This window comes from Numida meleagris, chromosome 7, assembly GCF_002078875.1.
Source record: "Numida meleagris isolate 19003 breed g44 Domestic line chromosome 7, NumMel1.0, whole genome shotgun sequence".
Classification (NCBI taxonomy): domain Eukaryota; kingdom Metazoa; phylum Chordata; class Aves; order Galliformes; family Numididae; genus Numida; species Numida meleagris.
In genome coordinates, this window is record NC_034415.1 from 16,912,133 (window position 1) to 16,940,076 (window position 27,944).

The following is a 27,944-nucleotide window of genomic DNA, read 5'->3' on the forward strand; positions in this document are numbered from 1 at the left end:
TTTCTAAATGTCTAGAAGAGCGGCATTCTATTGACATTTCTTCTAATTTGTGTATGTGTATATGCATTGCTTTTCTCCTGCTGTTTTCTAAGAGTTTTATGGCCCATTACTGAGTGAGTAAAACGTGTGCAGATTTTGCAAGCTTCTGCCAGGAGGTGTTTATTACTCTCATCATTCTTACAAAAATCATGTTCCAGAAGGTTCAGGCGATGCACTAAACATGGCACATGTGTGATTTGACCATTTCACACTACCCTTACAGTATTAGCAGCAGTAATAAAGCCAGGGAAGTAGCCTTAGGGAAGGGGATAGACCTCGTGTTAATTTGGTCATGAAGCTCTGATGTGTGATCTTTGCTAAACCCAAAGGTGTAAAGAAAAGTTGGTTAATTTTTCCAGAGTTGCTGTCAATTGCTGGGACAGGGAACAAGCCAAGATATTAGTGCAGAAAAGTTTGCCAGCTTGTCAACATACTGTCTGTTTTGGGAACATGACTTTACTGTGTCTCAAGGATTGGCTTATTGAGTGAGAGACAGTGCTTTAAAGAGACATTACATGCTGCATTGACAGGGGTGCAAGATATACTCCTGACAGTATTTTAAACTTCTCATGAGTATTGCTGGTAAGTGTAATACAGTCATATGGCCAGTTTGATTTTTTTCTGGCATGCTGATGGAATACTTTCTTGTAGTGAAAGATCTAAGGTCCATCTTCTCCTTTTTTCTGTGTCAGTGGTAGCAGCGCTGGCAGCACCTCCATAGTTTATCATCTTCATGTTGTTCACAGTTACTGCTGCTTGCCCCCATTTACTTTTCATTTATCTTTGCAGCTGTACAGATCTTTTCTCCTCCTGCTATTTCTGTGCAGTGAGTACCTTTCTATGTGCTCTGCTTAAGATACAGAAAACTACAGAGCTTATGATGAATTCTTATGTTTCGGTTTGAGTTTCTTGGTGTTATTTGGTTTTTGTTCGTTTGTTTTATCTTTTAGGAAATATCTCTACCATTGCTCTTACCTGGACGTTTGCCTTCCTCCTAACATTCAGTACTTAGAAACAACCTAGAAGCAAATTTTCTAATGTTCACTGAGCCTTATGATTGGCAGTATTCCTTAAACTTTCTTTTTGCTCTTGTTCCTGTACTTAATTTCAAAAGGTGTCACCACTGTGCTTTGTGGAATAGGTGACTTTCACAACTGTAGGAGAGCTCTCCTTCCCACACAAAGATTTTAACCCTAATATTTTAAACCTTAGCTTTCTAACTCTAGGTAAAATTTTAACCCCAAAATTCCAGCTTACTATAAAATCTTAGGTTGAATCAGCTACTCAGATTTCACTCACGTAAGTGTACAGAAATTCTGGTCAAGAGAGGAAGTCTTATTAGTCACGTGCTTCAGGAGAATATTCTTTATTTGAATACTTTACAGATAAATTAAAAACACATAAACAGGTAATACTGTGGAGGAAACAGGATAAGGGAAATAGTGAGTTCTATCCCGAGTATCCAGTAGGCTCCAAGTCCATCCAGCTGTCATGTTGAAAACTGATCCTTTATTGAAAGTTCTTGTCCTCAAGTTAGTATCTAATCTATGACATTGTTTGTTTGACTTCAAGATCTAGTTTCTTTTGTCAAAAGATTTAGAAGCTCATATGAATATTTTCCTCATTCAGTTTTGTTTACAATCCCCAAACTGTTAAGAAGGTGACAGTGACTCATATTCCTTTGTAGGAGCTTGCTTATTTTGTTCCCAACATGTTTAATTTATTCTGGTTGCAGTTGTTTCCGGATTTATTTATTCTGAAAAAAACTTACAGTTATCTCATTAGCAGAGTCACCGCTATATCTTTTTTGAAGGATAAAACAAATGAACAAGGCCACCCTGTCCCTTATCATAGTAAATGATTTTAGGTTGACAACTTTATGGTACTCAGCTCAACCATGTTATTCTGAAGTTCACTTAGGATATTTTCATGAAAATTAGCCTGTTTCTGTGTGCTATTGCACTTAATATATATTTCCTCCTGTAACCAACCCTTGTCTATGGAGGTAGATAACTGTGAGAGCATAATCCTAGTTCCAGATGCAGTTGACTGTCTTAGCTGCATATCTGGAGCAGCCATTCATCATCCCAAATCCTGTATGAAGAAAACCTATGTGGAACATTGGAGTTAGAGCTGTGGAACCTGTTGCAGAGTGCACTGACTTCTACACTCCAAAAAATATCCCATTAGGAATGTCATATGTACAATACAGAAAGCTAACAAAGAATGTTATAACAGTATACATATAATGAACAGATTACACTGAGAAGCAGCCAATTGGTATGTATAAAGTAGGAAAAAACAGTTTAACACCTATGATTACCAGCAAGAAGCCATTAACAGATTTTTGAGAGCCTGTGTATCTTTTGACTGACAAGACGTAATGGTAGAGATGGTACCCAAGACAGCTGGTCAGCAGAGACAGAGAGAACATTTATATTTGCATCTCAGACTAGAATTCAAAATGAACATACTCTTGGGTCCAGTACGATAAAATTGCTGATTAATGAAAATGGCATTCAGGAGACAGGTTATGTTTGTTAACTCTGAACTTTTGTCTAAAGTGTGTCAAATCTATCTTGAAATCCCATGTAAGAGCAAGCAATTAGAAAAGTATTCCATTGGTAAATATGAAACTTTAATCCAAATGAGATTAGACTAAAATTGGGTTTTACTTGTGACCTTTTGTAGCCAGTGCTATAGTCTGATTTTGAGACTAGACAATAAATTTCTTGTTTTACTGCAGAGATTTTGTCATTTTTTAATAAGATTTATCGGAGTGAAAATCGCAACCTTGGAGTGCTATTTCCTCCAGGAAGGGAGGAAATCAAAATGGTTTGTTCAGGCACTAGGGTTATCTTCCTTGTCAATATGCACCATATTTGTTGTTTGCGTTGTTGAATAGCTGCTCTTGCAGGAGAAGGAAAAGAAGGAGACGGCCTCAGACACACTTCTTTTCTTAACATTCACACATTAGGTACATCCTGTTCACGTTACCAGAGGGAGTTGAGACAGGTATTACCCTAAGACAGTGGGATGCCAAAGGTAGTTCAGTTCTTTAACTTCCGTCCCTTTCTTTTGCCCTTTGTTTTCTAATTGTTAACGGCTTCACCAGGGGCAGATAACATCTGACCAATCTGGTGTCATTCTGTGATGGAATGATGGCACTGGTAGACAAAGAAGGACAACTGATGTAATCTACCTGGACGTGTGCAAGGCCTTTGACATGGTCCAGCACCGCATCCTTATCTCTGAATTGAAGAGATACGCATTAGAAGGTTGGACTATTAGGTGAATAAAGAATTGGTTGAATGGTCTTAGCCAGAGGATTGTTGCCAATGGCTCTATGTCCAGATGGAGACCAGTCATGAGTGATATCCCTCAGGGGTTCACTTTGGAACTAGTGCTCTTCAACATCATTATCAATGACATAGACAGTGGGATTGAGTGTACCCTCAGCAAGTTTGCTGGTGACATCAAGCTGAGTGGTGCAGTTGACAAAGTAGAAGGGAGGGATGGCATTCAGAGGGACCTGGACATGCTTACAATTGGGCACACAAGAATCTAATGAAGTTTAACAAGGCCAAGTTGAGGTGTTGCACTTGAGTTGGGACAATCCCGTATACAAGTATAGAGTGGGAGAAGAATTCATCGAGAGCAGCCCTGTGGAAAAGAGCTTGGGTGTCCTGATGGATGAAAAGCTGCACAAGCCAGCAGTCTTTGCTTGCAGCCCTGAAAGGCAACAGTATCCTGGGCTATATCAAAAGAGGGGTGGCCAGCAGGGAGATGAAGATAATTATCCCTTTCTACTCTGCCCTTGTGAAGCCCCATCTGGAGTAGTGTGTCCAAGCTTGGGGCCCCTGGTACAGGAAGGATGCAGAACTGTTGAGTGGGTCCAGAGGAGGGCCACGAAGATTATCAAAGGACTAGAGCACCTCTCCTGTGAAGAAGGGTTGTTCCTCAAGTTTGTTTAGCTTGAGGAGGAGAAGGCTCTGGGAGCCCTCATTGCAGTCTTCCTGTACTTGAACAGCACTTACAGGCAGGAGAGGGACCAACTTTTTACATGGTCTGATAGTGATAGGACAAAGGAGGATGATTTTAAACTAAGAGAGGGTAGGTTTAGGTTAGATGTTAGGAAGAAATTTTTTACTTAGAGGGTGATGAGGTGCTGGAACAGTTTGCCCAGAGAAATGGTAGGTGCCCCATCTCTGGAGGCATTCAAGGCCATGTTGGGTGGGATCTTGGGCAGCCTTGTCTAATGGTTGGCAACCATGGCAGGGGGATTGGAACTAGATGATCTTTAAGGTCCCCACCAACCTAAGGATTTCTATGCTTTTATGATTTTTCCATTGCATCAGCCTTTGTTTTGTTGTTTCTTAAAACTAAGTTATTTATTCATTTATTTATTATATCTTTAACTATTCAGTATTCAAATTTAATCTTACTTTTCTTTGAGACCTTTTTTTCTGTATCAGATTTTTTTTCTTCTTTTTGCTGACCATATGGATAAATATGAATATGGACAGTTGCGTCCCTTCAGGAGACAGTTGAAAAATCCCTTTTCTAAACTCTCCTAAACTCTCTGAACATTCAGTTGAATTTGTCCAAATTTGTTAGCCACAGGGCCTGCCTCCTGGTTCCTGCTCCCCTGGTAGGCTGCTGCAGAGCAGCAGTGGGAGCTCCCAGCTGGTCTTCCCTGCTGCAGGAAGGCTGCAAATGATGGCTCAGGCTTTAAGCACCTGGTCACACACAAAGGCAGAAAGCCGTGCACAGATGGAGTTCTGCTCATCTTCAGGCTGTAACAATATTAAGCTATCTAATTTACAGAGAAAGGGCTGAAGTTGCCTGTTACTGCTGTTTTATTAGACTTGGTTTTCTCAGTGGGGTCCTGCTCCATGACTAGGGATTGTAGATGTTAGAACAATGCTCAGAATAAATTATGCGTAGGAAAAATATTCAGACTACAGCAATGCACAGCAACCTTATTTGTAGACCGTGCTGTCATTGTACTACTCGCTGTTTAAACACATGAGGAGAAAGACCTTATATAAAATACCTTGTTCAGTCAGAGTTCATTCCCTGATCAAGAAGTGATTAACACAGTGACACTTCTAACATCTTTGTTTTCTGTCATTTGGGTTTGTATCTTTGTGGGTACAATAGATCTAAATAGATTTTACAGAGCAGTCTTTTTTAAATCTATAAAATACTGATCTTCCGTCCTCCCTGCCCCAGCTCACCTAATATGGCCCGTGTTCCCTGCTGCATCGTAGGGATAGTCAGCTCTGATGTAGGGCTGCTTTGCCATTTCTGTAGAGACATCCGTGTTTCCCTGCTCCTTCAGTTCATCAACTCTGGCCTCAAGGTGCTGTACGAGTGCTTTGAGGGCCTTTAAATGCTTGCACCACGTATGGATCAGACACATATATCTAACCTTATCTTTGAAAGGTCTGGAGAAAATAACACTGGAAAAGAGATCTTCTGTTCAAGTTCATGCCCTTTTGACTAGTTTGTATTAACACTCTCTTAGAGGGGGTAAGAAGTCAAAAATATGCCCGGAAGGTTAAACATTAAGTATGTAAAGCTAGACTTCCAAACTTCCATAATGCATGAAAATGTGTATGTAAAAAAATGTCTGAACAAAACCAAAGTTTAACAGCTAATACATTTTAAAGTATAAGGATTTTTAAGCCTTTTTTGAGGTTCCCTTTTGCTGGTTGCCTTCAGGGGAGGTGAGACAAGTTTCTAACCTTTGCAGCCAGCTCAGTGGTAGAGAGGGAAGGGAGAACACAGGCAGAAAAAAATCTCAAATTTCAACTTGTTGTATGATCTTTGAAGGGCTTCAAGAATAAAAATATTTAAAGAGAACCCCATATGTGCTACATGATCTGCATTTTGTCAGTCAGGCTCGCAATCATTGCAGGACACAGAAGTCATAAATGTACAGCAAAGGCAGTCACCCTCTTTTCAATGTTTCCTTCTCATTTCTTACACCTGAAAGCTAGTAAATGACAGCTCTTCCAAACAGTCGTCTGTGGTATTTGTGTATCTGTTCTGGATCCTTCTAGTGACAGGATGAGCGCCACCCATGCCCTGCATTATCTTGTGCAGCGTCAGCAATTTTGACATCTTTCATCTTGGTCCTCCATAATTGATGAGAACTTGTCTGGCTTAGCAGAATAGTCCTTGCCCTTTTTTTCCAGTATAGTTTGTTAAAGTCAGGTCAGGTTTCTGATTCAGTTCACAGCTTGGCTTTGTTTCATTTGCCTTTGGAAAAACTGAGCAAATGATAAGGTCTTTGATGTCAGCAGATTTGGGTGTGAGGACAGCAGGAACTCCACACTCTGCGTGTCTGTCTATTGCTAAGTAAGCTTAGTCATAGCTTCAGTCCCAGCAATTAACACAAATATCTCCAATGTACCAACAGTGCTGTGTAGGAAGACAAGTTGTTTTTTGATTTGTGCTATGTACCATAGACTGAAGAGTCTTTGCCTCTGACTTCAGTCAGAGATGTTCAAAGAACCTTCCTGGTTGCAGTGTTCACTATTGGCACCAGTTCAGTATATGTTCAATAGTTTGTACGAGTAGTTCTGAAATGCTCAAACTATTTGCCCTTTAATAGTTTTTCCACCTGTCCATCCCTCCTTGATATCACTTTGTGAATTTCAAAAGTTCAGAGCATTAGTGAGACAGAGGCACTTGAGCATTCATCGTTGGAGTAAACGAAAACAAATAATGCTGCTTTACATTTGGGATCTTTGTAACATATTTATTTATTTTTCTGAATTGATCATGCTGGCTATCACTTTGTCATTTGGTTGTGAATAAGATTGAAAAATGATATATGCATCTTGCTGGCTGGTGTCAGCACTGGCAAGCTTATGTGATCATATTTGAGCTGAATATTTCAGCAAATAGCATGGCCCAGCAGCAGTTGTTGAGCCCTGTCTATATTCTCTCTTTGCAATGAGCAGGGATTTTTCATTTCATACATCATTTACAACTTGCCACAGTGATTCTAGTCAGCCAGTATATATTTTCAACACAAAGAGAAGGAAGAGAGATATACATCATTTATTGCAGAAGTTGGACACACTGAGTTGAAATTTAATTACGCTGTAACATCAGAAGCTACACTAATAGACAAAAAGTCAACTACCCTTAACTCCAAGTAAAAGATGATTAGGTTCTTTTTTTTTGTTGCTCAAGAGTTCTGCCTAGGCTTGTTGAGCAGTAATTTTGCTGCTTTGATGCAGTCAACGTGCACACTTAAACAGATACAATGCATATGTCATCCATCTAAGTATGTTACAAAATAACATAGGCCTTCATCCTCTTGAAACACCTGTTTTGGTAATAACTCTTCACTACTGAAAAGTGCATCTCCTCTTCTGTTAGCTCCAGGAGAGTCTGCAAGTCATTGCTGGGCAAGAAAATCAATTAGGCAGACCTGTTTTTTCTTTTTTTTTTTCTTTTCTTTTTTTTTTCCTGCAAACTGTCCTACTGAAATGCCTGGATCCTGATCTGCAGTAGCTAAAGCTAAAACAAGAACAAAAATGACCAAAAACAAACAAAAACCTAAACTCATAATTATTTGCAGAAACATTTAAAGCTTCTGTGAAACTCAAGAACATTCCCCATTGAGATTGGATCCTTGGATAAGGTATGTGTGAGACAGAAACACGGGCCTTATGCCTTCATTTCCTTTCTAATTGCAGCTTCAAAATAAATTAGGATTATTCTTTTCATTCCCAAATTCATCAGAATCACAGAGATCGCTAAGCAAGCACTGCTTCATTTCTAAGACTTTTGTAAAGCTTCCTTTATAGAACACCCACAATCACTGAAGACTGCATAAAATGTGAATTTACCTTTGGTTGAAATACATTAAAATTTGAGTTTGGGAAAAATTGAATGTATGAAGGGTATGTAAAATTTTGTAAAAATATTGGCATTGAATGATGTTTAAGGCCAGGCTGGATGGGGCTTTGAGCAACCTGATCTTAAGGGAGATGTCCCTGCCTGTATCGGGGGGTTGGAACTAGATGACCTGAAAGGTCCCTTCCAACCCAAACCATTCTGTGATTCTGTGTTGTGAAGTAGGATGTATGATGCTGATAAAGGTGAACAGAAGCGGTGCAGGAGACAGCTTGAAGAGAGGTAGCCAGGCTCGAGCTAGCAGAGGGAGTGCGCCTGGCAGGTTGACCCCTTGGAGTGAGTGAGTGTGTTTTTTTTTCTCACTGAGAGGGCAAAACTGGTATGTTAATGAGCTATCTGCCTTGGTAGGCCACAGTTTTAAGAACATTATGCCTTCCTGCCCTGTTCATACTCTGCCCTCTAGAAAATTGAGATTTGTCATTACTTATGACAAGAGAGTCTGTCATATAAAAGAATAAAGAAATCAATGATGATGAGAGAATTAGGGAAATGAGAGAAGTTATAGGACAGAGAGATTCATTAGAGAGATTAAAGCTATCCAGTAAATATAATTGTTTTACTTATGGTAAAAATGAGTAAATGCTAAGCTAAACATTTTTGACACCCCTAAAGAAGATGTTGTTTTATTACCGTAAACATAGTTTATTCCAGAATACAGCATTTAGTTTATTTTGCACTGAAGACAGCAGACCAGTGTGTGAGATACCATGTGGGCCAGAGGCATAGGTGCCTCCATGAGATTCTTGACCAGCAGTATGTAGCAGGTGGGATTTCAGTTCTGCGGGAGATGCTGGTGTGCCACGAAGCCTGTGCTACTTGGCAGCAGCCTTGTGCCAGGTGTTGCCACGGGACATAGCATCTATGTGAGCCTGGCCCCTGGATGGGTCAAGTGGAGGCTGGGGTCTTTTCCTGAGTGGCTTGGCTGGGAACATTTGAAGGGCTGATAATGTGCTACTGCCCAGTGGAGACAGATGTGCTACACTTGCTGTATTAATAGACTTCAAGGGAGGCAATTTCATTTATTAGACACTAACTGAAAGCTAAGAGTTTCTTCTTCAATACAGCCTGTCCTTGCTTGTATTTACTCTTATTGATACAGTAGATAGTGTTTTGTGATAACAATATCATCAGGGAAAACCATAGCATGTCAGGAAAGATTTTTTAATATGATCTATCACAAAAGCAATAACAGAAGCAGAAAAATAGGGAAGCAGCTGCGTCATTTGAACAGAAATCTAACTTCTGCGGAATTACAGCTCTGGAATAAAAGGTGCCCTTTGAAATTCTTACATTCACTGGTGGCTTTTCCCCAGCTTTCCAGCCAAGTGGCCAGTAGTGTGACATGCTTCTCAGCAGACTTTATTAACTCAATTAAACTAAAGAGATATAAAGTAAATTACTACATCCTAATTATACAACAACAAAAAAAATCAATAAACAAGCAACAAAAATAATTATATAATTCACTAGAAATTAAGATGTTTAAACCACTAACAATGTGAGTCAAAGCAATAGTAATAAAATAAGTGTAATGTTACTAACTGCATCATTTCATCTTCTGAAGTCAAATACACAAATTTTTGTTGACTTGGTGTATTTTGGCATTTATAAGTATAGCAATGGAACTTGAATATTTTCAACTTACTCAGCAGCACAGAAAAGTACGTCTTTTATAGGGTGAGAAGCTGAGCCTGCAGTGATGGGGAAAAATGTGCTTATAAGGAAGCTTCAGTCAGGCTGGTATGCAGTGCTGAGGCAGGAATCTGGCACTGAGCATCCACTGCCTGCAACCACTTTCTCCTTCCTAAACTCTCTTGCAATGGATTGATTAAAACTCCCAATTGGTATACTCAGTCTGTGTTTGATAATTGCTAGTGTTTCCTACATCTACAAGACTGACAACAGCAGAATTGAAGCTCAGTGATGTTCAAACTTGTCTGTGACAGGTTTGGTTTCAAGCAGAGCACAATATTCTTTTAGAGAAATAGCAGAAAGAAGTGTTGGTTTTTTTTTTTCATTTTCTTATTCTCTCTCTCTATTTTCTTTTTAAAAGCTGAGATTTTGTAATCCATGGACGTTTGAGGGCATTACTTTGATTAGTAAGAGACATATGCCCCTCAAACAAATGAGAATAATTCTAATACTGATAACAAAAGAAAGTAAAGAAATATAGTGAGCTGCAGCCTGCAGAGTAAAATTGATTTTGCTTTGGAGATTCTGGCCTGGCCTTTTTGACATGTAAGAGCTTCTGTGGACCATTCACAGAGGTTGAGAGGGCTAACTTACTCCTGCGGTTTGCTGCCATTGACTTTACTGACAGCTGGATTTGTCCCAAACAGGGTAATGTGATCAAACATAAAAAAGCAGATATTTCATTCTAATGGACCAAACTGTATTGTTACAGAGTAATGTGAAACAAGGTTATATATAAAGAAAGGCTGGTTATAATATCTTATATGAAAGCATCTATGTATAAAACTCAGAAAGAAAATGTCTTTTGTTGAGTAAGAAGCTGAGCTTGCAGTGATGAAAGAAATGCAAGGGTGTGTAATAATCAGCGCCCAAAATGACCCTTGGTTTTCTAACAAAATCAGCTGTCAGAGGATCTGACTCATTCAAATACACGATTTGGAAATGCACCCTTCTACACCATTGCTTCATACCAATCAATAACAATTCAATCCTGGCAGAATTCAGGTAGAGCATATTATAAGCCATCTAAAACTGAATTGCTGTCAAAAAATTAGACATCAAGGGGATTGCCGCACTAGTATCTGATGTGAAAAAATAGTTCCAGAGTTTAGTACAGTGGGATAGTTTTTGATTCAGCTTGGTATCAACGGCTTAAAAAATCCTCAGTTATATTGAAAATATTTAAAATATCTAAACATAAATGGAGATTGATGGCCTTGGCTTTGAATCTAGCAGGAACTGGGGCAAGTGAAAATATGGTTATAGTTATTGCTTCCTGTTGGTTAGAAATCTATTATACCCTTGTCTCAATCCAAAACAGTAATTAAATTTCATTACTGAGCTTTTAATTTCTGTACAACTCCAGCTACTCCTTTGGTTAGAAAGTGAACTGCATTTCCATTTGGAGGAACGAGAAAGAGGAAGTTATGAGGGGAATTTTACTTTATTTTGCTGCAACAGAATATTATAGAATAACTCAGAATCTTCTTTGTTTTGGATGTCCATATTTAAAAAATTTCCACCAAAATGCGATTTGTTTTCTTTTAATTTGAGTGCAATCTCAGGGATAACAAAGTCTTTTTGAGCTAATGGTTATACTCTGTGTTATCATATTGTAAAGAAAGAATGAAGATTTTCATTTGCTTCTAGTTCCCTTTTATAAAGGTGTTATTGTGAATAGACATTTTATTATTAGTTATCTGCTAAAACAGTGAAATATTTATATTGACAGTAGAATTCTCATTTTATATATTTGCAAGAGCTGCCTAGGAGTACCAAAGCAATGAGTACTCCTTTGGATAGATGGAGGTACCCTGAAAATATTGCTCTTTGAGCTTACTAATGCTTTCAGGACAGGGTTGGGAGGATGATCCAGATGGGCTCATTATTCAGTACCCCTGCTGGGTGGTTAAGTGCACTGCTACAGGTTGCTTGCGTGGATGTGCCATGAAGCAGCTCTTAATACCTGGGGAGATGAGATGGGGCCCATTGGGGGGAAGAAATGTGAAGTAATGACTGGTTAATACCCTTGGGTAAGAGGGTGTAAGGTATTTGCTCTTGAACCATGCCTGTCAATGCATGAAGAGGTAATTTCTGCATTTTCTTGAATTGGTGTCCAAGGAAACAAAACTGATAGGGGGTAATAAAATGTTACATTAATTTGTGTGCTGTGTCCATGTTTGTAAGCCACTGGCCATCTTGCCTATGTTGCAGTACTCCCAAGGTATTCCTGTCCACACAGTGGCTCACTGCTTTCTCCTTCTGTCTGCATTTCTCTTTACCTCCTGTGGCTGACATCTTTCCTGCCAACTGTGTCTTTTCTGCAAGGTAATTCTCTTCACTGCTGACTGTGATCCTGGGGGATTTGAGGGCTGTCAGCCACGCTTTCACCTTCTGCAGTTCTTTCTGCTTTCCTTACATGTTTTTCTTCCTTCACTTCTCTCTTGCTGCCTTCTGCTCGCTCTTTCTTGATCTGGACTTCACTGTGCCCTGTGAAACAAGGGGAAAGCTCAGCCTCAGCTGAGTCATAGAAAGGGTCTGTAACTGTTAAAAAATGTTCTATGAGGAGTATCTTCTGAACCAGAAAGCCAGAGATTGAAGTTTTAACTAGTCAAAGAGAACGAAATTGCCTTTGTGGTTATAAATAACCTTCAAAAGGAATAAAAGTACTTGAGTGGATAAAATACTTGATCTCTACAATGTATTGAAAAGCTACGTAATTCTGTTCTTGAGCTTGCCATTTTTGCTTAATGGTGACTGTGCCTAATGGTCTACAGATATCTTTGATGGATAGTGTAGTATGAACAGGTATTTACTCCATACGTTGTTTCTGGTTAACTTATAGGGGGGAAAAAAAGTGTTAAAAAAATCACAGATAATTAGACACTGCTACAGAGCAGTCTTTTTTGTCAGATTTATTTTCTTGAGCTTCTTTTCTTGATGCTGCACTGGGATATAACTCAGGTGTATATCCTGATTTTATCCTACATTCCCACTTTTTTCTTTGATAAAATTTGCAAAGAGAGGTATTTGCATATCCCATTTGGGGTACACAGAATTCTATTTTCATATTCTTATCCAACAACATACTGAAGTAATAAAACTCCTAGTTTTTCTTTAATCATATCTATGTAGTTCTGTAAATATTAATTCATGAGTATGAGAGATTTCTTTTAAGATAATAAATTGCTTTGCCAAAGAAAATTTATGGAAGTATATGTTGTAGTAGTTCACCATAAACTTCTGTGATCAGCCCATCATACATCTTCATTCCAAGCACACTGGATATGATATGGGTGCAGAATGTCTTTTGTGTCTTGCTTTTAATTTACCCTTTTTCTAACTGTATTATCTTCCTGCTACAGCAGTTTATCAGGATGGTGATTAAGTGGAGTCTACTTTACACTATGTCTTTTGAAAAATATCTAAATTAGGATTATCTGAAACTCCAACAAATTATGGACACTTGTGTTGCTTATGTTTGTGTTCCATGGGCAGCAATTTACCCTGTGTTTTTCCCATTCAAATAAATGAGAAACAGCTGGAGGTTGGCAAGAGTCATCTTACGAAATCATAGATATTTTAAACATCTGACAATAAAGTGTAATTTATATTTATAAAATAAAATATTTACCCAGAAGAAGAACCTTTGCTTGAAAACCATGCTTGAAAGCTGCATCCAAGCAGACACGAAGGAAAGCTTTGTATCTTATTGCCACAGGCTAGGGCTTCAGTTTATAGTTAATTTATATGCTGTTCTTCTGAAATGCTGTAACTTTTATTATTAATCAATTTAAACTGAAAGTAGTAGCAGTTCTCAGAATTAAAAACAGACTTCTTTCAGTAATTGAATTCATCAGTCCAGTTCCATAAGTAGTAAACGTGACTGAACTCTCTGCAAGGAAAGAGTCAGTGGAGCTGAATTCATGTACATCACGCGCTTCACAAAATCTCTGTTTCACTCATAGTCTTTTCTAAGCTCTTGTCAGTGACACTCTGAAAAGGGCTGAACAAATGACTTTTCTAGTGCACTGAGAGTTATGGTATTGCTTAAAAATCTCAACTTAGCTTTTTCTACATCAGATTCTGGTGGCTGAACGCTTTAATTGTATTACCTTTTAAAATCTGTCCTGCCATTCTCTCTTAAATGTGAAGAAAAATACACTCTCTCCTAAAATATACGTTACAGGATATCCAAACCACTCTGTTTCTGCTCCTCTCTAATTCTCAGAATACCTTGTTACATCTCCATGAAACACAGTGTGTCGACGTAGCCTTATCCCCTACTTGGATGATTTGTCACTGGGTCTGTGAGGTACGTGTTGTAGGAGTTGTCTTAAGTGGTCAGAACATCTGGCAGCTCATTGTGGTTCAGTGACATTGCATAAAGCAAAGGTGATCCTATTTTATTTATTTATTTATTTATTTCAAATAAAAGCACCTTCATGTGTTTAGATGAACAGAATGCAATGAAGAGCTGGGAAATCTGAGGACCCTACAGCTAAAAAGAGATTTAAGTATAGTATCTCAGAGTAACTCAAAGTAGCAAATGTGGTATCAACGGGTAATATTATCATTTACTTCACATATGTAAGAACATACTTTCCCTCATCCTCCTAGCAGTGCTATAGCTAACTTTTTAATAGCACAACGTTTGTTCAGATATGATGATATTTAATCAGATGGGGTGGATACTGTTGGTAGAGTTCACTACTTCATGTAATGCTTTAAGAAATAAGCAACAGAAGCAGACTCTTAGTGCAGTCTGTATTATTTTCCCCTTTGCTCTCTGATGAGAAGATAAGTAACTGCTATTATCTGCCTTCTTTGAACACTTGCTCAGGAAAATTCAACTCTGGTAACAGAAGCGTCATGCTCTTTGAAGAGCTGAGCTGCTATGGCAGCTGTAGTAAATGGCAGTTCATTTCTAAAGTCTCATCATCCTGTGATGATATCCATGATGACTTCAGTATCTGCACTGTGCCAGTGGTGTGGTAGAGATTAGAAACTAGTAAATAAAAACATTTGGTGTGCTTTTTTTGGCACTTGACCTTCAGTATAATGTTCTGGAACTCTGTAACACAGCCTTAGCCTTCTGCTAAGAAGTTGTAAAGCCACTACTGAAGAACAGTGCATTTGAGCCAGTTCAGTCTTCAAATTAGTCAAATTGTTCTTTTTCACATCTGAGTTACTTTAAATAATGACTTTGCCTTGTAGCAAGTTTCACAACTTAATTTCACTTAAAATTTTTTTGTTCATTAATTTCTACTGCAAATTTAAAATATAATGTTAGATGGTACAGTATAGACATGTACTATTTAAGTTGTACTGTAAGTTCTCATGACCATTGTTTTCTTATATGTTAAGCATTTTAGTGTGGGGATCCTTCTCTACATTATACATGTACCAGAGTGTAGATCTGGCTTATTTACATTTCTAAAACATTTAATGCTTTTTATTTCTCTTGATATAAATTTATAAAAACGTCACTACATGAATTCTGGCTCATATTTAACAATTACCTAGGTATAAGGTAGCAGGAAAATCAAGCTTAGGCTGGACATATGAAGCAGTCTACTGGAAGTAAATAGTTCAGTACAACACCTAAACACCTTTCTAATGGATTTAATTCTTTCTCTTGTAATGCAAATATGAAAAACTTATAATAATATATCTTTTATATTGTTTTCCTCTGTCTAAAATCTTGATGTGTTTAAAAAAGGAGATGTAATTTGGCTGAAGTGGGGACTTGCTGATGAAACTTTTTTTTTTCTGAAAATACTGATATATTAAAACCATAGCATCTCACTTTATGACATGCTTTTTTACCTGAAGTTTCTACCAGTAGAGTTTCTGTGGTCCAGAAAATAAGAAAAAGGAAAAAGCAGTGTAGGGATATTAGCTTCCTAATAGAATCAAGTGGTATGTTGAATGACCTACCTAATAAGCTGTTTGGCTGTCTGGTAATTTTTCTCTTCCTCTGATTTCTGATTTTTGTTGTCTGCTTATTCCTAAGTGTTGTAATGTTGTGAAGTCTTAACTTTTTTTCCCCCTTTATTTATTTATTTTTTTTAAAAGAAGCATAAATCTTGTTTTTGGCAAGCCGTAGTTAAGCCTCTCTGGCATGTATTTGACTATTAAGTCTAGAAATGCTTCACTGAAACGTATGTGAGTTTTATGATATGGAATTCCAAATGAGTAACAAACATGATACCACAAATACTGGTTTTATTAGAAGGTGGTACATGACTCAGTTATGTTTGGGAGCTCCTGTATTTGTCTGCTGGTACGTTTAAGGATTACATTTGCTGTGTATTATCTGAAACATTATGGCATTCTGCTGGTTATCCATCATGGCCTGAAAGCCCTCCTTCTATGTCTCTGCTGTTCAAGATACGGTATATTATCCTATAAGCATGATGTATATTTATATTCATGGTTCTTTTTTCCTGTCTACATGTAGCCTTCAGCATTGCTATTTAGGAAAGCATGTGGTTACAGCATGAAAAAAGGAGTCATCCCTGTCAGCTGTTATTGACTGAAAAGAATACCACTGTAAAGCTCTGTTCTGTGAAGTGACTAAGGTGGTTCTCACAGTGGAACTACAATGACAACTGTAGTCCGAGATTTCCGTATGTGACTTACTTGCAACAATCCCTCACTTCAGGAATAAACGTGTACGGAATTATATCATCTTATATTCTGCAGACATTTCAATGTGAGCTGTTCTTTCAGTGTGCATGCTGAAGACAACTGTTATTTCCAAATGGATTAACAAGTAAATGTTGCACAGCAAATTTCTTAGAAAACTTGTGCATATTTACAGTGTCTTCTGGTGCAAGAAATGCTTTCAGAGTGATAGAAAATGATCTCTCTGTTTTAAACTTTCAGTGATACTTCAACTGTGAGATCTTTTTTTTTTTGCTGTCCATACAGAACTTAAATGTAATACACCTGGTAATCAAAATTGGAGTTCAGTTAGGACTCTCGTACCAAAAAATGTTTACTTGAAAAAGAAGATATGTACCAACTTTATCACAGGAGTAATGATATGAATAAATTAATGAAGGGTGGGAGTATAATATAGGTGTTATTTATGTGGTAACAACTGCAGGCTTGAAAAACAAATCATAATAGAATCTTCTCTACTTGTTAGACAAGAGAGCTACATAAAAATGCACCTCTACACTTTAATTTATCAGTGTACTAAATTTTGCACATTTCTAATTATTGTTTTATTTAAAATCTCAAAAAGCAGTGAACCATAGCATTGTGAATTGTAGATAATGATGAAAAGGCCAAATGTGTTGTAATCAATCAGTGTCTGTATTAGAAGCAGATAAAAGTAGACTTGTGCAAGATGTTTCTAAGGTATTTCTGCTTTTTATAGGTGGCTTTTTTTAAAACCAGAAATATTCTCATTGTATTTATCCTCGCTTTTTTGTGTTCACAAATTGCACATTTTTCTTTGCGTTTCTTTGGGCACCTCAATACAGAAAGGACATGGAGGTGCTGGAGCAGGTCCAAAGAAGGGCAACAAGGCTTGTGAAGGGCTTGGAGAATATGCCCTACGAGGAGAGACTAAAGGAACTGGGGCTGTTTAGTCAGGGGAAGAGGAGGCTGAGGGGAGACCTTATTGATCTCTTCAAATACCTGAAAGGTGATTACAGTGAGAGCAGGGTTGGTCTCTTTTCACTGGTGACAGGACAAGGGGAAATGGCCTCAAGCTGCACCAGGGGAGGTTTAGGTTGGATATCAGGAAAAACTTCTTTACAGACAGGGTTGTTAAGCACTGGAATAGGCTCCCCAGGGAGGTGGTTGAGTCACCATCCCTGAATGTGTTTAAAAAACCCTTTGTTTGGATGTGGTGCTCAGGGACGTGATTTAGTGGTGGATTGTTAGAGTTAGGGTAGTATGGTTAGGTTGCTGTTGAACTTGATGATCTTGAAGGTCTTTTCCAACCTGAGCAATTCTATGGTTCTGTTCATAACTTTCTTGTTGCCTCTTTGGGTGATTTAATCCCATGAGAAGATGGATTTGAAAGTCTCCACCCATGTTTTAATGTCAATTAAAGGAAAATGTGAATAAAATCATCAAGTAGAAGAGGAGAGAAATTATGTTTGAAAGTTCCCTAAATTGATTCTTCTGTGTTAAAGTTTGTGTGCACTTTCATGTCAGTCGGAAGAAAGTAAGTGAAGTTTATTGAATATATTTCTGTTTTTCTTGGAATGGTATTTCTACAATTTGAATATAAAGGATCTCAATTGGAACCGGTTAAAATGCTAATCAGAGGCTACTTCTCTGGGATTTCTTTTGTTTGCTTTTTTTTTCTGGCTCCAGAAAAAGAGCAATGAATACTATTTTTCTTCTTCTTCATCTCTTTTTTTTTTTTCTTCTTTCTTTTAGGGATAATTTCTTTTCTTTTTCATTTCACAATCTGTAATTGCTATTCCCAAGTATATCCACAAGGTAATGTTTCTAGCACTGTATGTCTAATCCAACTCCTGAAATGTCAGCTACGAAGTGCTGTGAATCTGGCCAAGAAGTGCTGTGACAAGGAGGGTTACTCTCTTCCTGCATCTGATGACTTTGGCAGAACATTGGGAATACCATACGTGCCCAATGGCTGAGCACAAAGGATTTTTATTAAAAATTTGTTTACTCACTCTTTTTGAAAGATTTCTTTTACTCAATTGATTTTCAAAATAAAAACACCTCTAGTGAAAATTTTTTTTTCACAAATATATATATATATAGAAAGCATTTTGGTTCTGATAATATGTTTTTATGTTAGCAACATATTAGATTTCCTATTTTTTGCCATGGTAACTTTTATGATCCTTTGATTTAAAAGGAAGAAGAGCAAGCACTTATTTGATGTACCTCCTACTAATAATGTTTGTGTGGTCTTATGTAACGCACTGCCATTTCAGTCTTTGCACCTCATTATCCATTGGTTCTGCCTGTCAGCTAATTTTAAACTATGAGCAGAGAATTAAAAAAATAATAAAAATGGGGGTATTTCTAAACAATTCTTTCAAAGGGTTTGTAGGGAAAGTTAGTTTAGCTCACATCATCTTTGCTGCTTCCTCTGTGAATCAAGATGTGCAAAGGAGCATTTGTTGTGTCTTCAGTTAGAGTAAATATATGGCTTCAGAAATAAAGGAATTAATGGAGTAATTTAAATTTGTAACATTTGTTTCATTTGTATGTCTTAGTGATCATTGGAAATAGTATCTTGGTTTATGTGGTTTTCTGCTTTTCGGAATACTTCACTTCTCAGAGAGGACTGAGGTTATTTGTTCTCAACTTCTTTCTCATAGAGCTGCTCTTTTCTCTGTGTAGTGCTGCTGTATGCCTCAGTAAGAGACTTTGCCATGTTTTCTTGGAGCTCCTGTGTTTGCACAAATAATGTCTGCGTTTTCCATTTAGCGTTTTTCTCAGAAAATTGTGCAGTAGGTGTAATATAAGTAATTTCTGAAATCATAATCTTTTCTTACTATCTGAAAGTGAAGTGCTGTCATGCACAACATTAATTATCATACCATACTTACTGTATATGGATTCAAAAAAGATCCCTCATTTCAAATGTTCTTTTACTATCATGTGCTTATAAAAAAAAAAAAAAAAAACTCAGTTTTGCCACTTAAAATGATCCTTAATTTCTGTTTGAAAGAATATCAGCCCAAATTTTGTTGCTGTATTAGTGGGTTCGTTGTTTTGAGTTGTTTCCCAGGGTTACCTCCATTAGCCTTTTGGCACACGTACCAGAGTGCCAGGGGTTCCCTGCAGATGCTGACCATGCAGACAGTAAAGAAGAGATAGCCTAGCACAGCACCCCAGAGAAAGAGATTTTATCCATGGAACAGGTATCAAATTGCTGCCCACTGAGATCTCTCCTCATACAAACTGCTGGAATCCTTTCTGTATAAAAACAAAATAATTCCTCTGGGTAACAGTTTCTGCCACCAGTTCATAGTTTTGCTTCTCAAATTGCTGTAACACACAAAAAAGTGATCTCTGCATCTCTCCATCTGCAGTGAGATCTCCTTTCAGACCAACTCTTCTGTCTGTTCATTCTGTCTTGCTGTGGACCACACAGTGGGTGGCAGGTTCCTGTGTGCTGCAGGCCCTGCTATGAGGGAAGGGCCCAGCAACGCTCCTGGGGTGCAGGTGGGCCGTGTCCTGTCAGCTACCCCTGCCTGAGCTAAGGTGGGCTTGCAGATGCCACAGAGAGTTGGGTGGCCTGTCGCAGTGACATTCTTTGGGCTGATCTTGTGCAAGGCCAGCACCTTGCTGTGTGTGAGTGCTGGTGTGTGACTGAGGGTGCTGGTGATTAGCTCTGAAAGCTCATCCCGTTACATACTGAAGGGAGAATTATGTGGTTATACATAGAAAATATTTAATTTTTTTTGTTGGCTTAATGTAAACAGATGTTTGAGGCATTCTGATGTTATTGAGGAATTTCTACCCTCACGTCCAGCATTATGATTGCCTGGGGAAGCCTGCAGACCTCGTGTTTCAAGCTGTGGCAGCGCTGCAATAGCCATCATTCTGTGTCAGGACAAAATAACCTTGTAGTAGCATTGCGTAATGCCTGGTATTTTTATCATTAGTGATATTTTCACAGCACTCAATTATATTATGAAGGCTGGGTTATGTTAAGATCTTTCTAATGGTCACAGGTAAAGTACTGAAGCCACTATTATTTTATAATAAGTAACACATATCCGACAGAATAATGCATTATGCACATCCTCTCCTATATTGACTCTAAAGGTCAGCTGGTAACTTGAATATTTTTGTCCTCCAGAACGTTTCGTTTCAAAGGTTCATTAGAAAGAATGTCTTCTCTTTTCAATATGTTCTAACAGCAGGCTATCACTTACAGTACCAAGTTTTGACTATTTTATTTTAGACAAAGTAAAATTGCATAAGCATTGCCATTGTGCACATTCACTTACAGTTATCAGTTTAATAGCATTTCAGGATCAAGCTAAGCCAGCTTTTACTGTGAGGTATGACAAAGAAAGCGGCCCAAATGCTGCAATTTACTTTGGGTAGATGATTCAAATTCAAATGTAATAACAGATGCCAACAGATACTGCCCTAATTTATAGATTCCAACACTGCCAACAGGTGCTCAGTTCACAGTCTGATTGCTGTTTCTTGCAAAAACCGTACATGTAGACCTTCATTTTTAAAGTCTGCAACCCTGCAGTAGGCTTTAATGATTGTTAAAAGCACTATCTCATTTTAGATGCATAAAATGCCTGCGTTTAGTGGTGAAAAATATTCTGTCTGAAGGTATTTATTTGAAGTTTAAATGTCCTAATCTTTCTGAATTCCCTTGAACATTTGCTCATATTCAAAATTCTGAACTTACAGTTTAATTTCTGCTTTTTTAATTACTATCCTCTTCAGAAAAATACATGCAGAAAAGGGGAAAACAGGCATGTTTTGCTTATGTAAAGGAGCATGTGTATCCCATTTGTGAGTTACAGAAAACTTGTCCAATACTCCTTTTCCTTCTAACTGCTGATGGAAGCCAAGTGCAGGAGGACCAACCACGCTTAACAAATCAGCTTAACTTTGAACACAGAGAAACTATTCATATGCACAAAATATAAGCTTATTAAAGTTTTGGTGTAGAAGGATTTTGTTGGCAAATCAAAGGAGGAAATAAAATATGGATCTTAACAGATCAATCTAGTAAGATAAAAATATAAGGTTGGATCTGATATTATTTTCTCTTGATAAGAGGTATGCCCGTGACCTTGCTTTCTCAAATGTTTTGTGTTTAGATCTGAAATGCCTGCTTCAACTGCTATACACTTTCTCAGTTGTTGTTGAGAAGTTCCTGTTTGATAGCACTGAATTATTGTGATGGGTTGTCTGGCAGAAAACTGGCTGGAGGATTTTGTGATAGCTTTGGGGCCAGACCCCAATCAACAGGCCATATGTTTAGATCCTTCTCCGTAACAGATGACTGTGCCTACACGCTCCCAGGTGCAATGTCATTGGGATTGTATTTACAAACAGAAAGTAGTGACATTCAATTATGTTCATAGGCAATGTTGTAACAGCCACAGAGGAAGTAATTTACAACACCAACACAGTATGAAATTCTTTGCTTAGAATCAATTTTTCATTATATAGTAATATGGTATACTATGTTCGTATTTGTTTTTCTAATTGGATGAAAGAGCTGGTAATACGTAAAGTTTGTCCCTTTCAAATAACTGACATTTGGGAAAATACTGGGATGAAAGAAACTGCTAATAAAGCAATATCGATATATTTTTATGAAGTTTTCTACTATAAATGAAAGCCTGAACCACCAGTGTTTGGACCACTTCCTGAAATTCTTCTTTTTTCATTTCTGTTGAAGTTTGAGTACTCTTGTCCAAGTAAAATGAAGCCTGCATTCAGTACACAGCCCATTGTAGGTTTGTTCTGTTCTTACTGGCAGTGTCTAAGCAAAGCATTCAGCCATCAGTTACTGAAATAAAACACTTATTGCTAATTTCCTTGTGCCATTTTTTTTCTTGAGACACCACAAGTTGTTTTCTAGTATGAATATAAAATAATTGAATTCATGTCTCATGGGACGAACACTGACAAAGGTTGTTGTTTTTTTTTTTTTTTTTTAGTAACAGCTGCTCTGTCATCTAAATATCCATGTATATCTCATGCAATGGGTGTTTTCATCATGAAAGTGAAATTACTGTCAGTGATTTGACCATACCACAGTCCCAGTGCTTAGAAGGTTAAAAGTCGCATTGACAACTAGAGTTTGTAGTTTGGATTTAATTGGTTGGCTTGCTCTCTTGAGGTAAGAAGTTAGGAGGTAGGGCCAATCTATGCCAATACTTCCTGTGCTGAAACTAGCAAGTAAATTTGGAGGCCTTAGCGGACTATCTGCAGGTGGTATTCTTTCTATGGGTATTGAGGTTAGGACCAATTTCTGGAGAGTAACGACTCAGTGGGCTCTCCAGTTGTGTTTTTAGCTTGTCCTGGTACTTAATTACAATTTCTCCTTTAAATTTGCAGGAACATCTTAGGCACTGACCTTCTCTCACTGTGGGTATCTGATGATGAATTAATATGTAGGTTAAATCACAAGTAGTTTTTGAGCAATATTTTCTGCCATTGTGCAGTTCATATTTTATTAAAAATTAATAAAAGAATCATATTACTAATGATATTATTAATTTAGTTGGTACTAAATTAATTTGGCTGTTCTGACTTTATTTCACAAGTGGATTTTATCTCTCTGCTCTTTTAACTTAGTCAAGTTATGAGGCCCTTTAGAAGATAATGCTGTTCAAGCATGCATTGTATGTCTTTAAAGAATTAGTTGCTAGGGGAGTCTGTTTGTAACCACTGAGGTTGCATTAGAGTCTATGCTCAGACAATGACTTAAACTAAAAATCTGGAGATGTTTTAAGGGAGAAATATTGCATATTGCATTTCAGCAGTGGCTAGCATGATCTTGAGAAGCAGATGTGCTCATTCAGACAGAAGAATATGCTCTATAACAGTTTTTCTGTTGTAGGGTAACTTTTAAACTAAATCTAAATATAACGAAGAAAAATAATATACTACTTAGTCACAACTGGAAAGACATCTTCACATTCTAGTGAAAAACTTGTATTAAATGTTCTCTTTCTTCTTGCACTCCTGATTGATTTTTCAGAAGCCTTGTATTTAAAAACCAGTACATTTTTACCATGTACTTGTAGTGTTGGATCTAATCATATTAGATAAATTATCTAATTTCATTCCTCCAAGTCATATATTTTCCTGTCTGATTTAAAGCATTTAACGCAATTTTCAATAGCAGTAAAATATATAGTTAACATTTTCTGTCTTTTTGTTTGATGGAATGATGGAATTCAGGATTTGAGAAAATAAGCAGTGCTCAGACCAGATTAAATAAAGTGTGAAAATTGGGAACACGTATAAGGTAATACTTCCATCATACCTATAATGTAATGCTATAATGCTTTAATATGAAGTAATGCTATCATATACAAATAAGAAGCTAACGTATTAACAGACCGTAATCAGAAATTATATTTGGCTGTCTACTTGTGGACTGTACGACTTGTAGTTTGGCCTTTGCTTCTGTATACGTTCTCTATCTTTTAGATTATTTCAGAGTGATGTTTGTTTTGGTGCGACACTACTCATGATTCATACAATCCTTCCTAGATCAAACAACATGATAATTTTTTCTGTGTGTTCATGTTGGAAAGCTCCATTGATTTTTCTGTTTACCATGAAGTAATCTTCTTGTATCGAATGATAAATAACACTTTTTTCTAAAAAGATTATACTTACACCTTGCTTGTCTGATTTCAGACTCCAATTAAAAGCAATAGACATAAGTAATTTTTACCTTAGAAAACCAAGATTAATGTACTAGCATATTGATTGTATTGTAGCATGTTGATCCTGTGAGGTGTGTTCATCCTGATGGCTGAAACGGGTCTCACCATGTGATGGCAACAGTACAGTTGTCACTGCATCAAATATTAGACATGAGCTGGACATATGATATCAAAGCATTATTTCTCTTACTTTTGTTCTCAACTGCAACCACACCAGTTGTCATCAGAAAAAGAACAGTTAAGAGCAGAACAAGAGACATATTTGTTTGCATCCCAGAAAATATATCTTATCTGTACCTTCACTGTATTTATAAGTTAGAATAAATTCTCTGTCAGTTTTAAGACAGTGGTCATAAAGCTCAGAGTTACTGAAATAAAGCATGATGCCTTGATAATTTTTTTTTTTTTTTTTTTTACCCTGCAGCTTCTCGGTGAACACATGAGAACTATATTTAGTGGTGCAGAGTATTTCCCAGTTTTAGTCAAGAAATGGGACAAGGCCAGGGAAACACAGGTTGAAAACTAAGAGTAATTCAGTCCTTTTGCTACTGAAATCTTGCTAGTCTTCGATTGTCATCCTCTAGTGCTTGAACTGCTCACTTACTAAATCAGATGTAGTAAAGGAAATTGAAGACAGGTGCAGCTACTTATCATGTACAGGCATAGGTAGCTCTTCGTTGAAAACATGCAAATCAAATTTGGAAGTAATAGTTGTAGCTCTGCAAAACACAGAATCAGTTAAATGTTTGACAGGGAAGATTGTATGTTCGCAACATTACTTGACCCATGTTCCAAGGGCAACCATAATTCTACTCGCTGGAGCCATAGATCATTGAGAAGATGGTCTCATAAAGAAATTGTGTCAGGCAAGGTCATCTTTCTCCTGTCTGACTTCTTGGCCAAATAAAATGCAACTCATAAAATGTTCACTGCACATGCTCTTTAAATGTCTCTTCGTACAAATGGCACTGATGTCTGAAAAATTAATCACAGCAGTTTACCCAGTGAATAGATGCTGAATAAATCTTTCCGCTTATAAGATGACCATGAACAAATTAGTCTTTATTTGATATCTTCTGGATAATTTTAATAATAGATAATCTGTTCCTTTCTTGCTGCTTCATGTATGAGATTGAAGGCGTGCTGAAGATTAGTTGCAAGTGAAACATTGGTTATTGATTCCCCTTCAGATGAAGTATAATGTTTAGAATCAGGTGGGATTATCTTTCCTGAGTGCTGTGATCTGCTGTTTACAGTATCCCTCATCCCACAGCCATAGCTAAAGCCAGCTGCTTGGGAGTGCTTCACCAGCAGAGAAGCTGTGTCGTGCTTGGGTCTCAAATGCCTCTCTTGTGGTGAGACTTGCTCATGTGGCTTTCTGTGTGTTGGGGCACCCTGCTGCCCTCTGCCCTAGCGATGGGCTTGGCAGGGTCTGCATGCCAAAATCCCCTGCTCTGAACTGCTTGAAGGCTGGAGGGCACATGGGGCAGCCCACCTGCTTTCTCCTGTGCTATGGAACTTTTGATGCACAGCTCCCTGCACACAGGCCGCATGTGGGAAGCATCTGCTGTTACTCCTCTGTCCGGGTCTGGCCTGAGGGCTATGGGAGCTAAGCAGCTAGGGAAAGAGCAAAGAAATAAGTCTATTCATTTCTGATATGTTTTTTGGATGGTACAACTTGGGGACTCTTTTGTAGAAAATGTGTGCTATTGGAAGACCATATCAAAAAATTTAAACTGAATTTTCTCTTTGCTACAGATATTTGAGAAAATGTACCTGTCTTATTTGATTGTCCTTTACATCAGCTCTGGCCCAAGGATTTGGAAACCAAGTCTGTTAAATGTGTTTTCTTCCATATAAAATATATAGTGCTCTTTCGCTGGAAACTTCTGCGTGCAGGCTTCAAATTCATTTTAATTCCATATATTTTGATATTTTAGCAGAATGAGTGCAGTTCTACACCCAGGTGCTGTAGAATATGATGGTTTCTTTTCCAGTCAATTACAGTTGTAGACAGGTAGCACAGAGAGTAGTACTGTGCCTGAACGTCAGCGAGGCAGGGTTGTTTCCTTCCTTTCTGTTCTTCAGGTGCCTTGCTTCAGAAGTGCTTCGGTCTGGTGTGACTTGAAAAATACTTAATTATAATTGGATAAGTAATATAATAACACCGCCAAATATTTTATTTTACTAACATAATCATCCATGTATTTTCTATCCATTTAGGTTATTGTAAATTCAAACAACCCTCCTTCAGGTATTCTCAGAGAGTTAGAAGGGCTACTTCAACAGCCATCTTTATATTTTTGTTAGAAAGCGGGTCTCAGAGTCTCCAATAGGTAAATAATACATGATAAAATCTACTGAAGTTATGGAACCCTTGACTAGTACTTTTCTTTAAATATTAAACATTATTTTTGAAGTTGTTTGAACTATGTACAGTTTCGCACAACAGTTTTCCTGTTAGAAGGGAAATGTGCCATCCTCAGCCAGTTTTTTGTTTGATGTCCATGAATACTAATATTATATTGAATCTCTTGTTAACAGTAGTATTTCAGAATGAACTATATGCGAGTTCTGTAATGACTTAAACCTGAATGAAGGTAAAAGTCAAACTTCTGAATCTGAGTTGCAAACTTTATGCTTTTCTTAATTGCATCAAGTGCAATTAAGTGTTTTAAACAAGCAGACAAATAAACCTACTGCAAGTAGTTTTTCCTCTGCATTTTTTTTCATTAAATGCTGAAAAAAAAATCTCAACTACAAAGTTTGATTTGATTTTGGTAAAGGGACAGGTAATGGGTGGTCCTGTGTGAAGCCAGGAGTTGGACTCAGCGATCTTTGTGCATCCCTTCCAACTCAGGATATATCTTGTTTTGTTGAATTATCTTGTTCTAATGCTTTTTCCATACCTCTGCCTAGTACTAGTAGTCTGCTCAGCCTCTGAAATTTCAGCGTATGTTCTTCTGGAAAACTGAGTTAGGACAAAGGATAAATAATTGTTAGAGAGAAATTTTTCACAAGATATGTGGCTTAATAAAGGCTGCATTTCAGCAGAGCGCTACAGCAAACACATGCTGGGCCTCCAAGCATCCCCTGCCTCTTAGTGCTTCAGTGACACAGTCGTTTAACTCAGGGATTTTATGTGTGTCCAGCAGAGGCTGTCTGTTATATTGATCCTTGATCCTAGGAGTTTCCTATTACAATATTAATTTGCTGTTGTGTCAGATCAAAATGGCTGTTCTTCAACCATTTCTCAGAAAAAAATGTTATTCCAAACTCTGGAAAAACTCCAGAGCATAGTTTATTCATAGTTTGGAGCTGGATCCATTATTAATTATATTTATAAGGAACTTAAATTATTTATGCAATGAGATTTATGGAAAGCAGATTAATGAATGAATGGGTGCAGGGAAGGATTGCCATTCCGAATATAGCCCAAAGCCTTGGCTGAATGCAGTACATAGTGAAAATTAAATTATTTTGTCTGTCAGATTTTCACAAAATTAAGCTTAGTGCCAACTACAGGGAATATGGAGTACTTGGTTTCAACAAAAAGGAAGGGGACTGATTTAACTGATAGGAAGAAAGACTGCTATTTAATAGGGCTGTAGATACACCGTAATGAGATATTTGTATGCATACTGATAGATTTAACAACTATTAATGTGTTCTCTGTGGGATGGGCTTTAAAGATATACTTCAGAATACATTGATTTTTCTGTGCTGATTACTGGTTTCATATTTTACAAAATATTTATTCCACATGCCAGTTGTGTGGCGCTTAGGTGCTGCACTGCTTGTGCATTATAAATGCTTACAGTGGGTAGGAGTAGCAAATAAGTGGAGGCTGTGTCAGGGGATCCAGTAGTAATGAAATCT

The 27,944-nt window shown here is 37.6% G+C and overlaps 1 long non-coding RNA gene across 1 annotated transcript in view; it reads left to right on the forward strand.

Annotated features, from left to right (window-relative positions):
- Nucleotides 1-27,944, forward strand: part of LOC110402759 — a 350,073-nt gene that overhangs the window by 69,847 nt on the left and 252,282 nt on the right. The gene's annotated exons all lie outside the window — the stretch shown is intronic.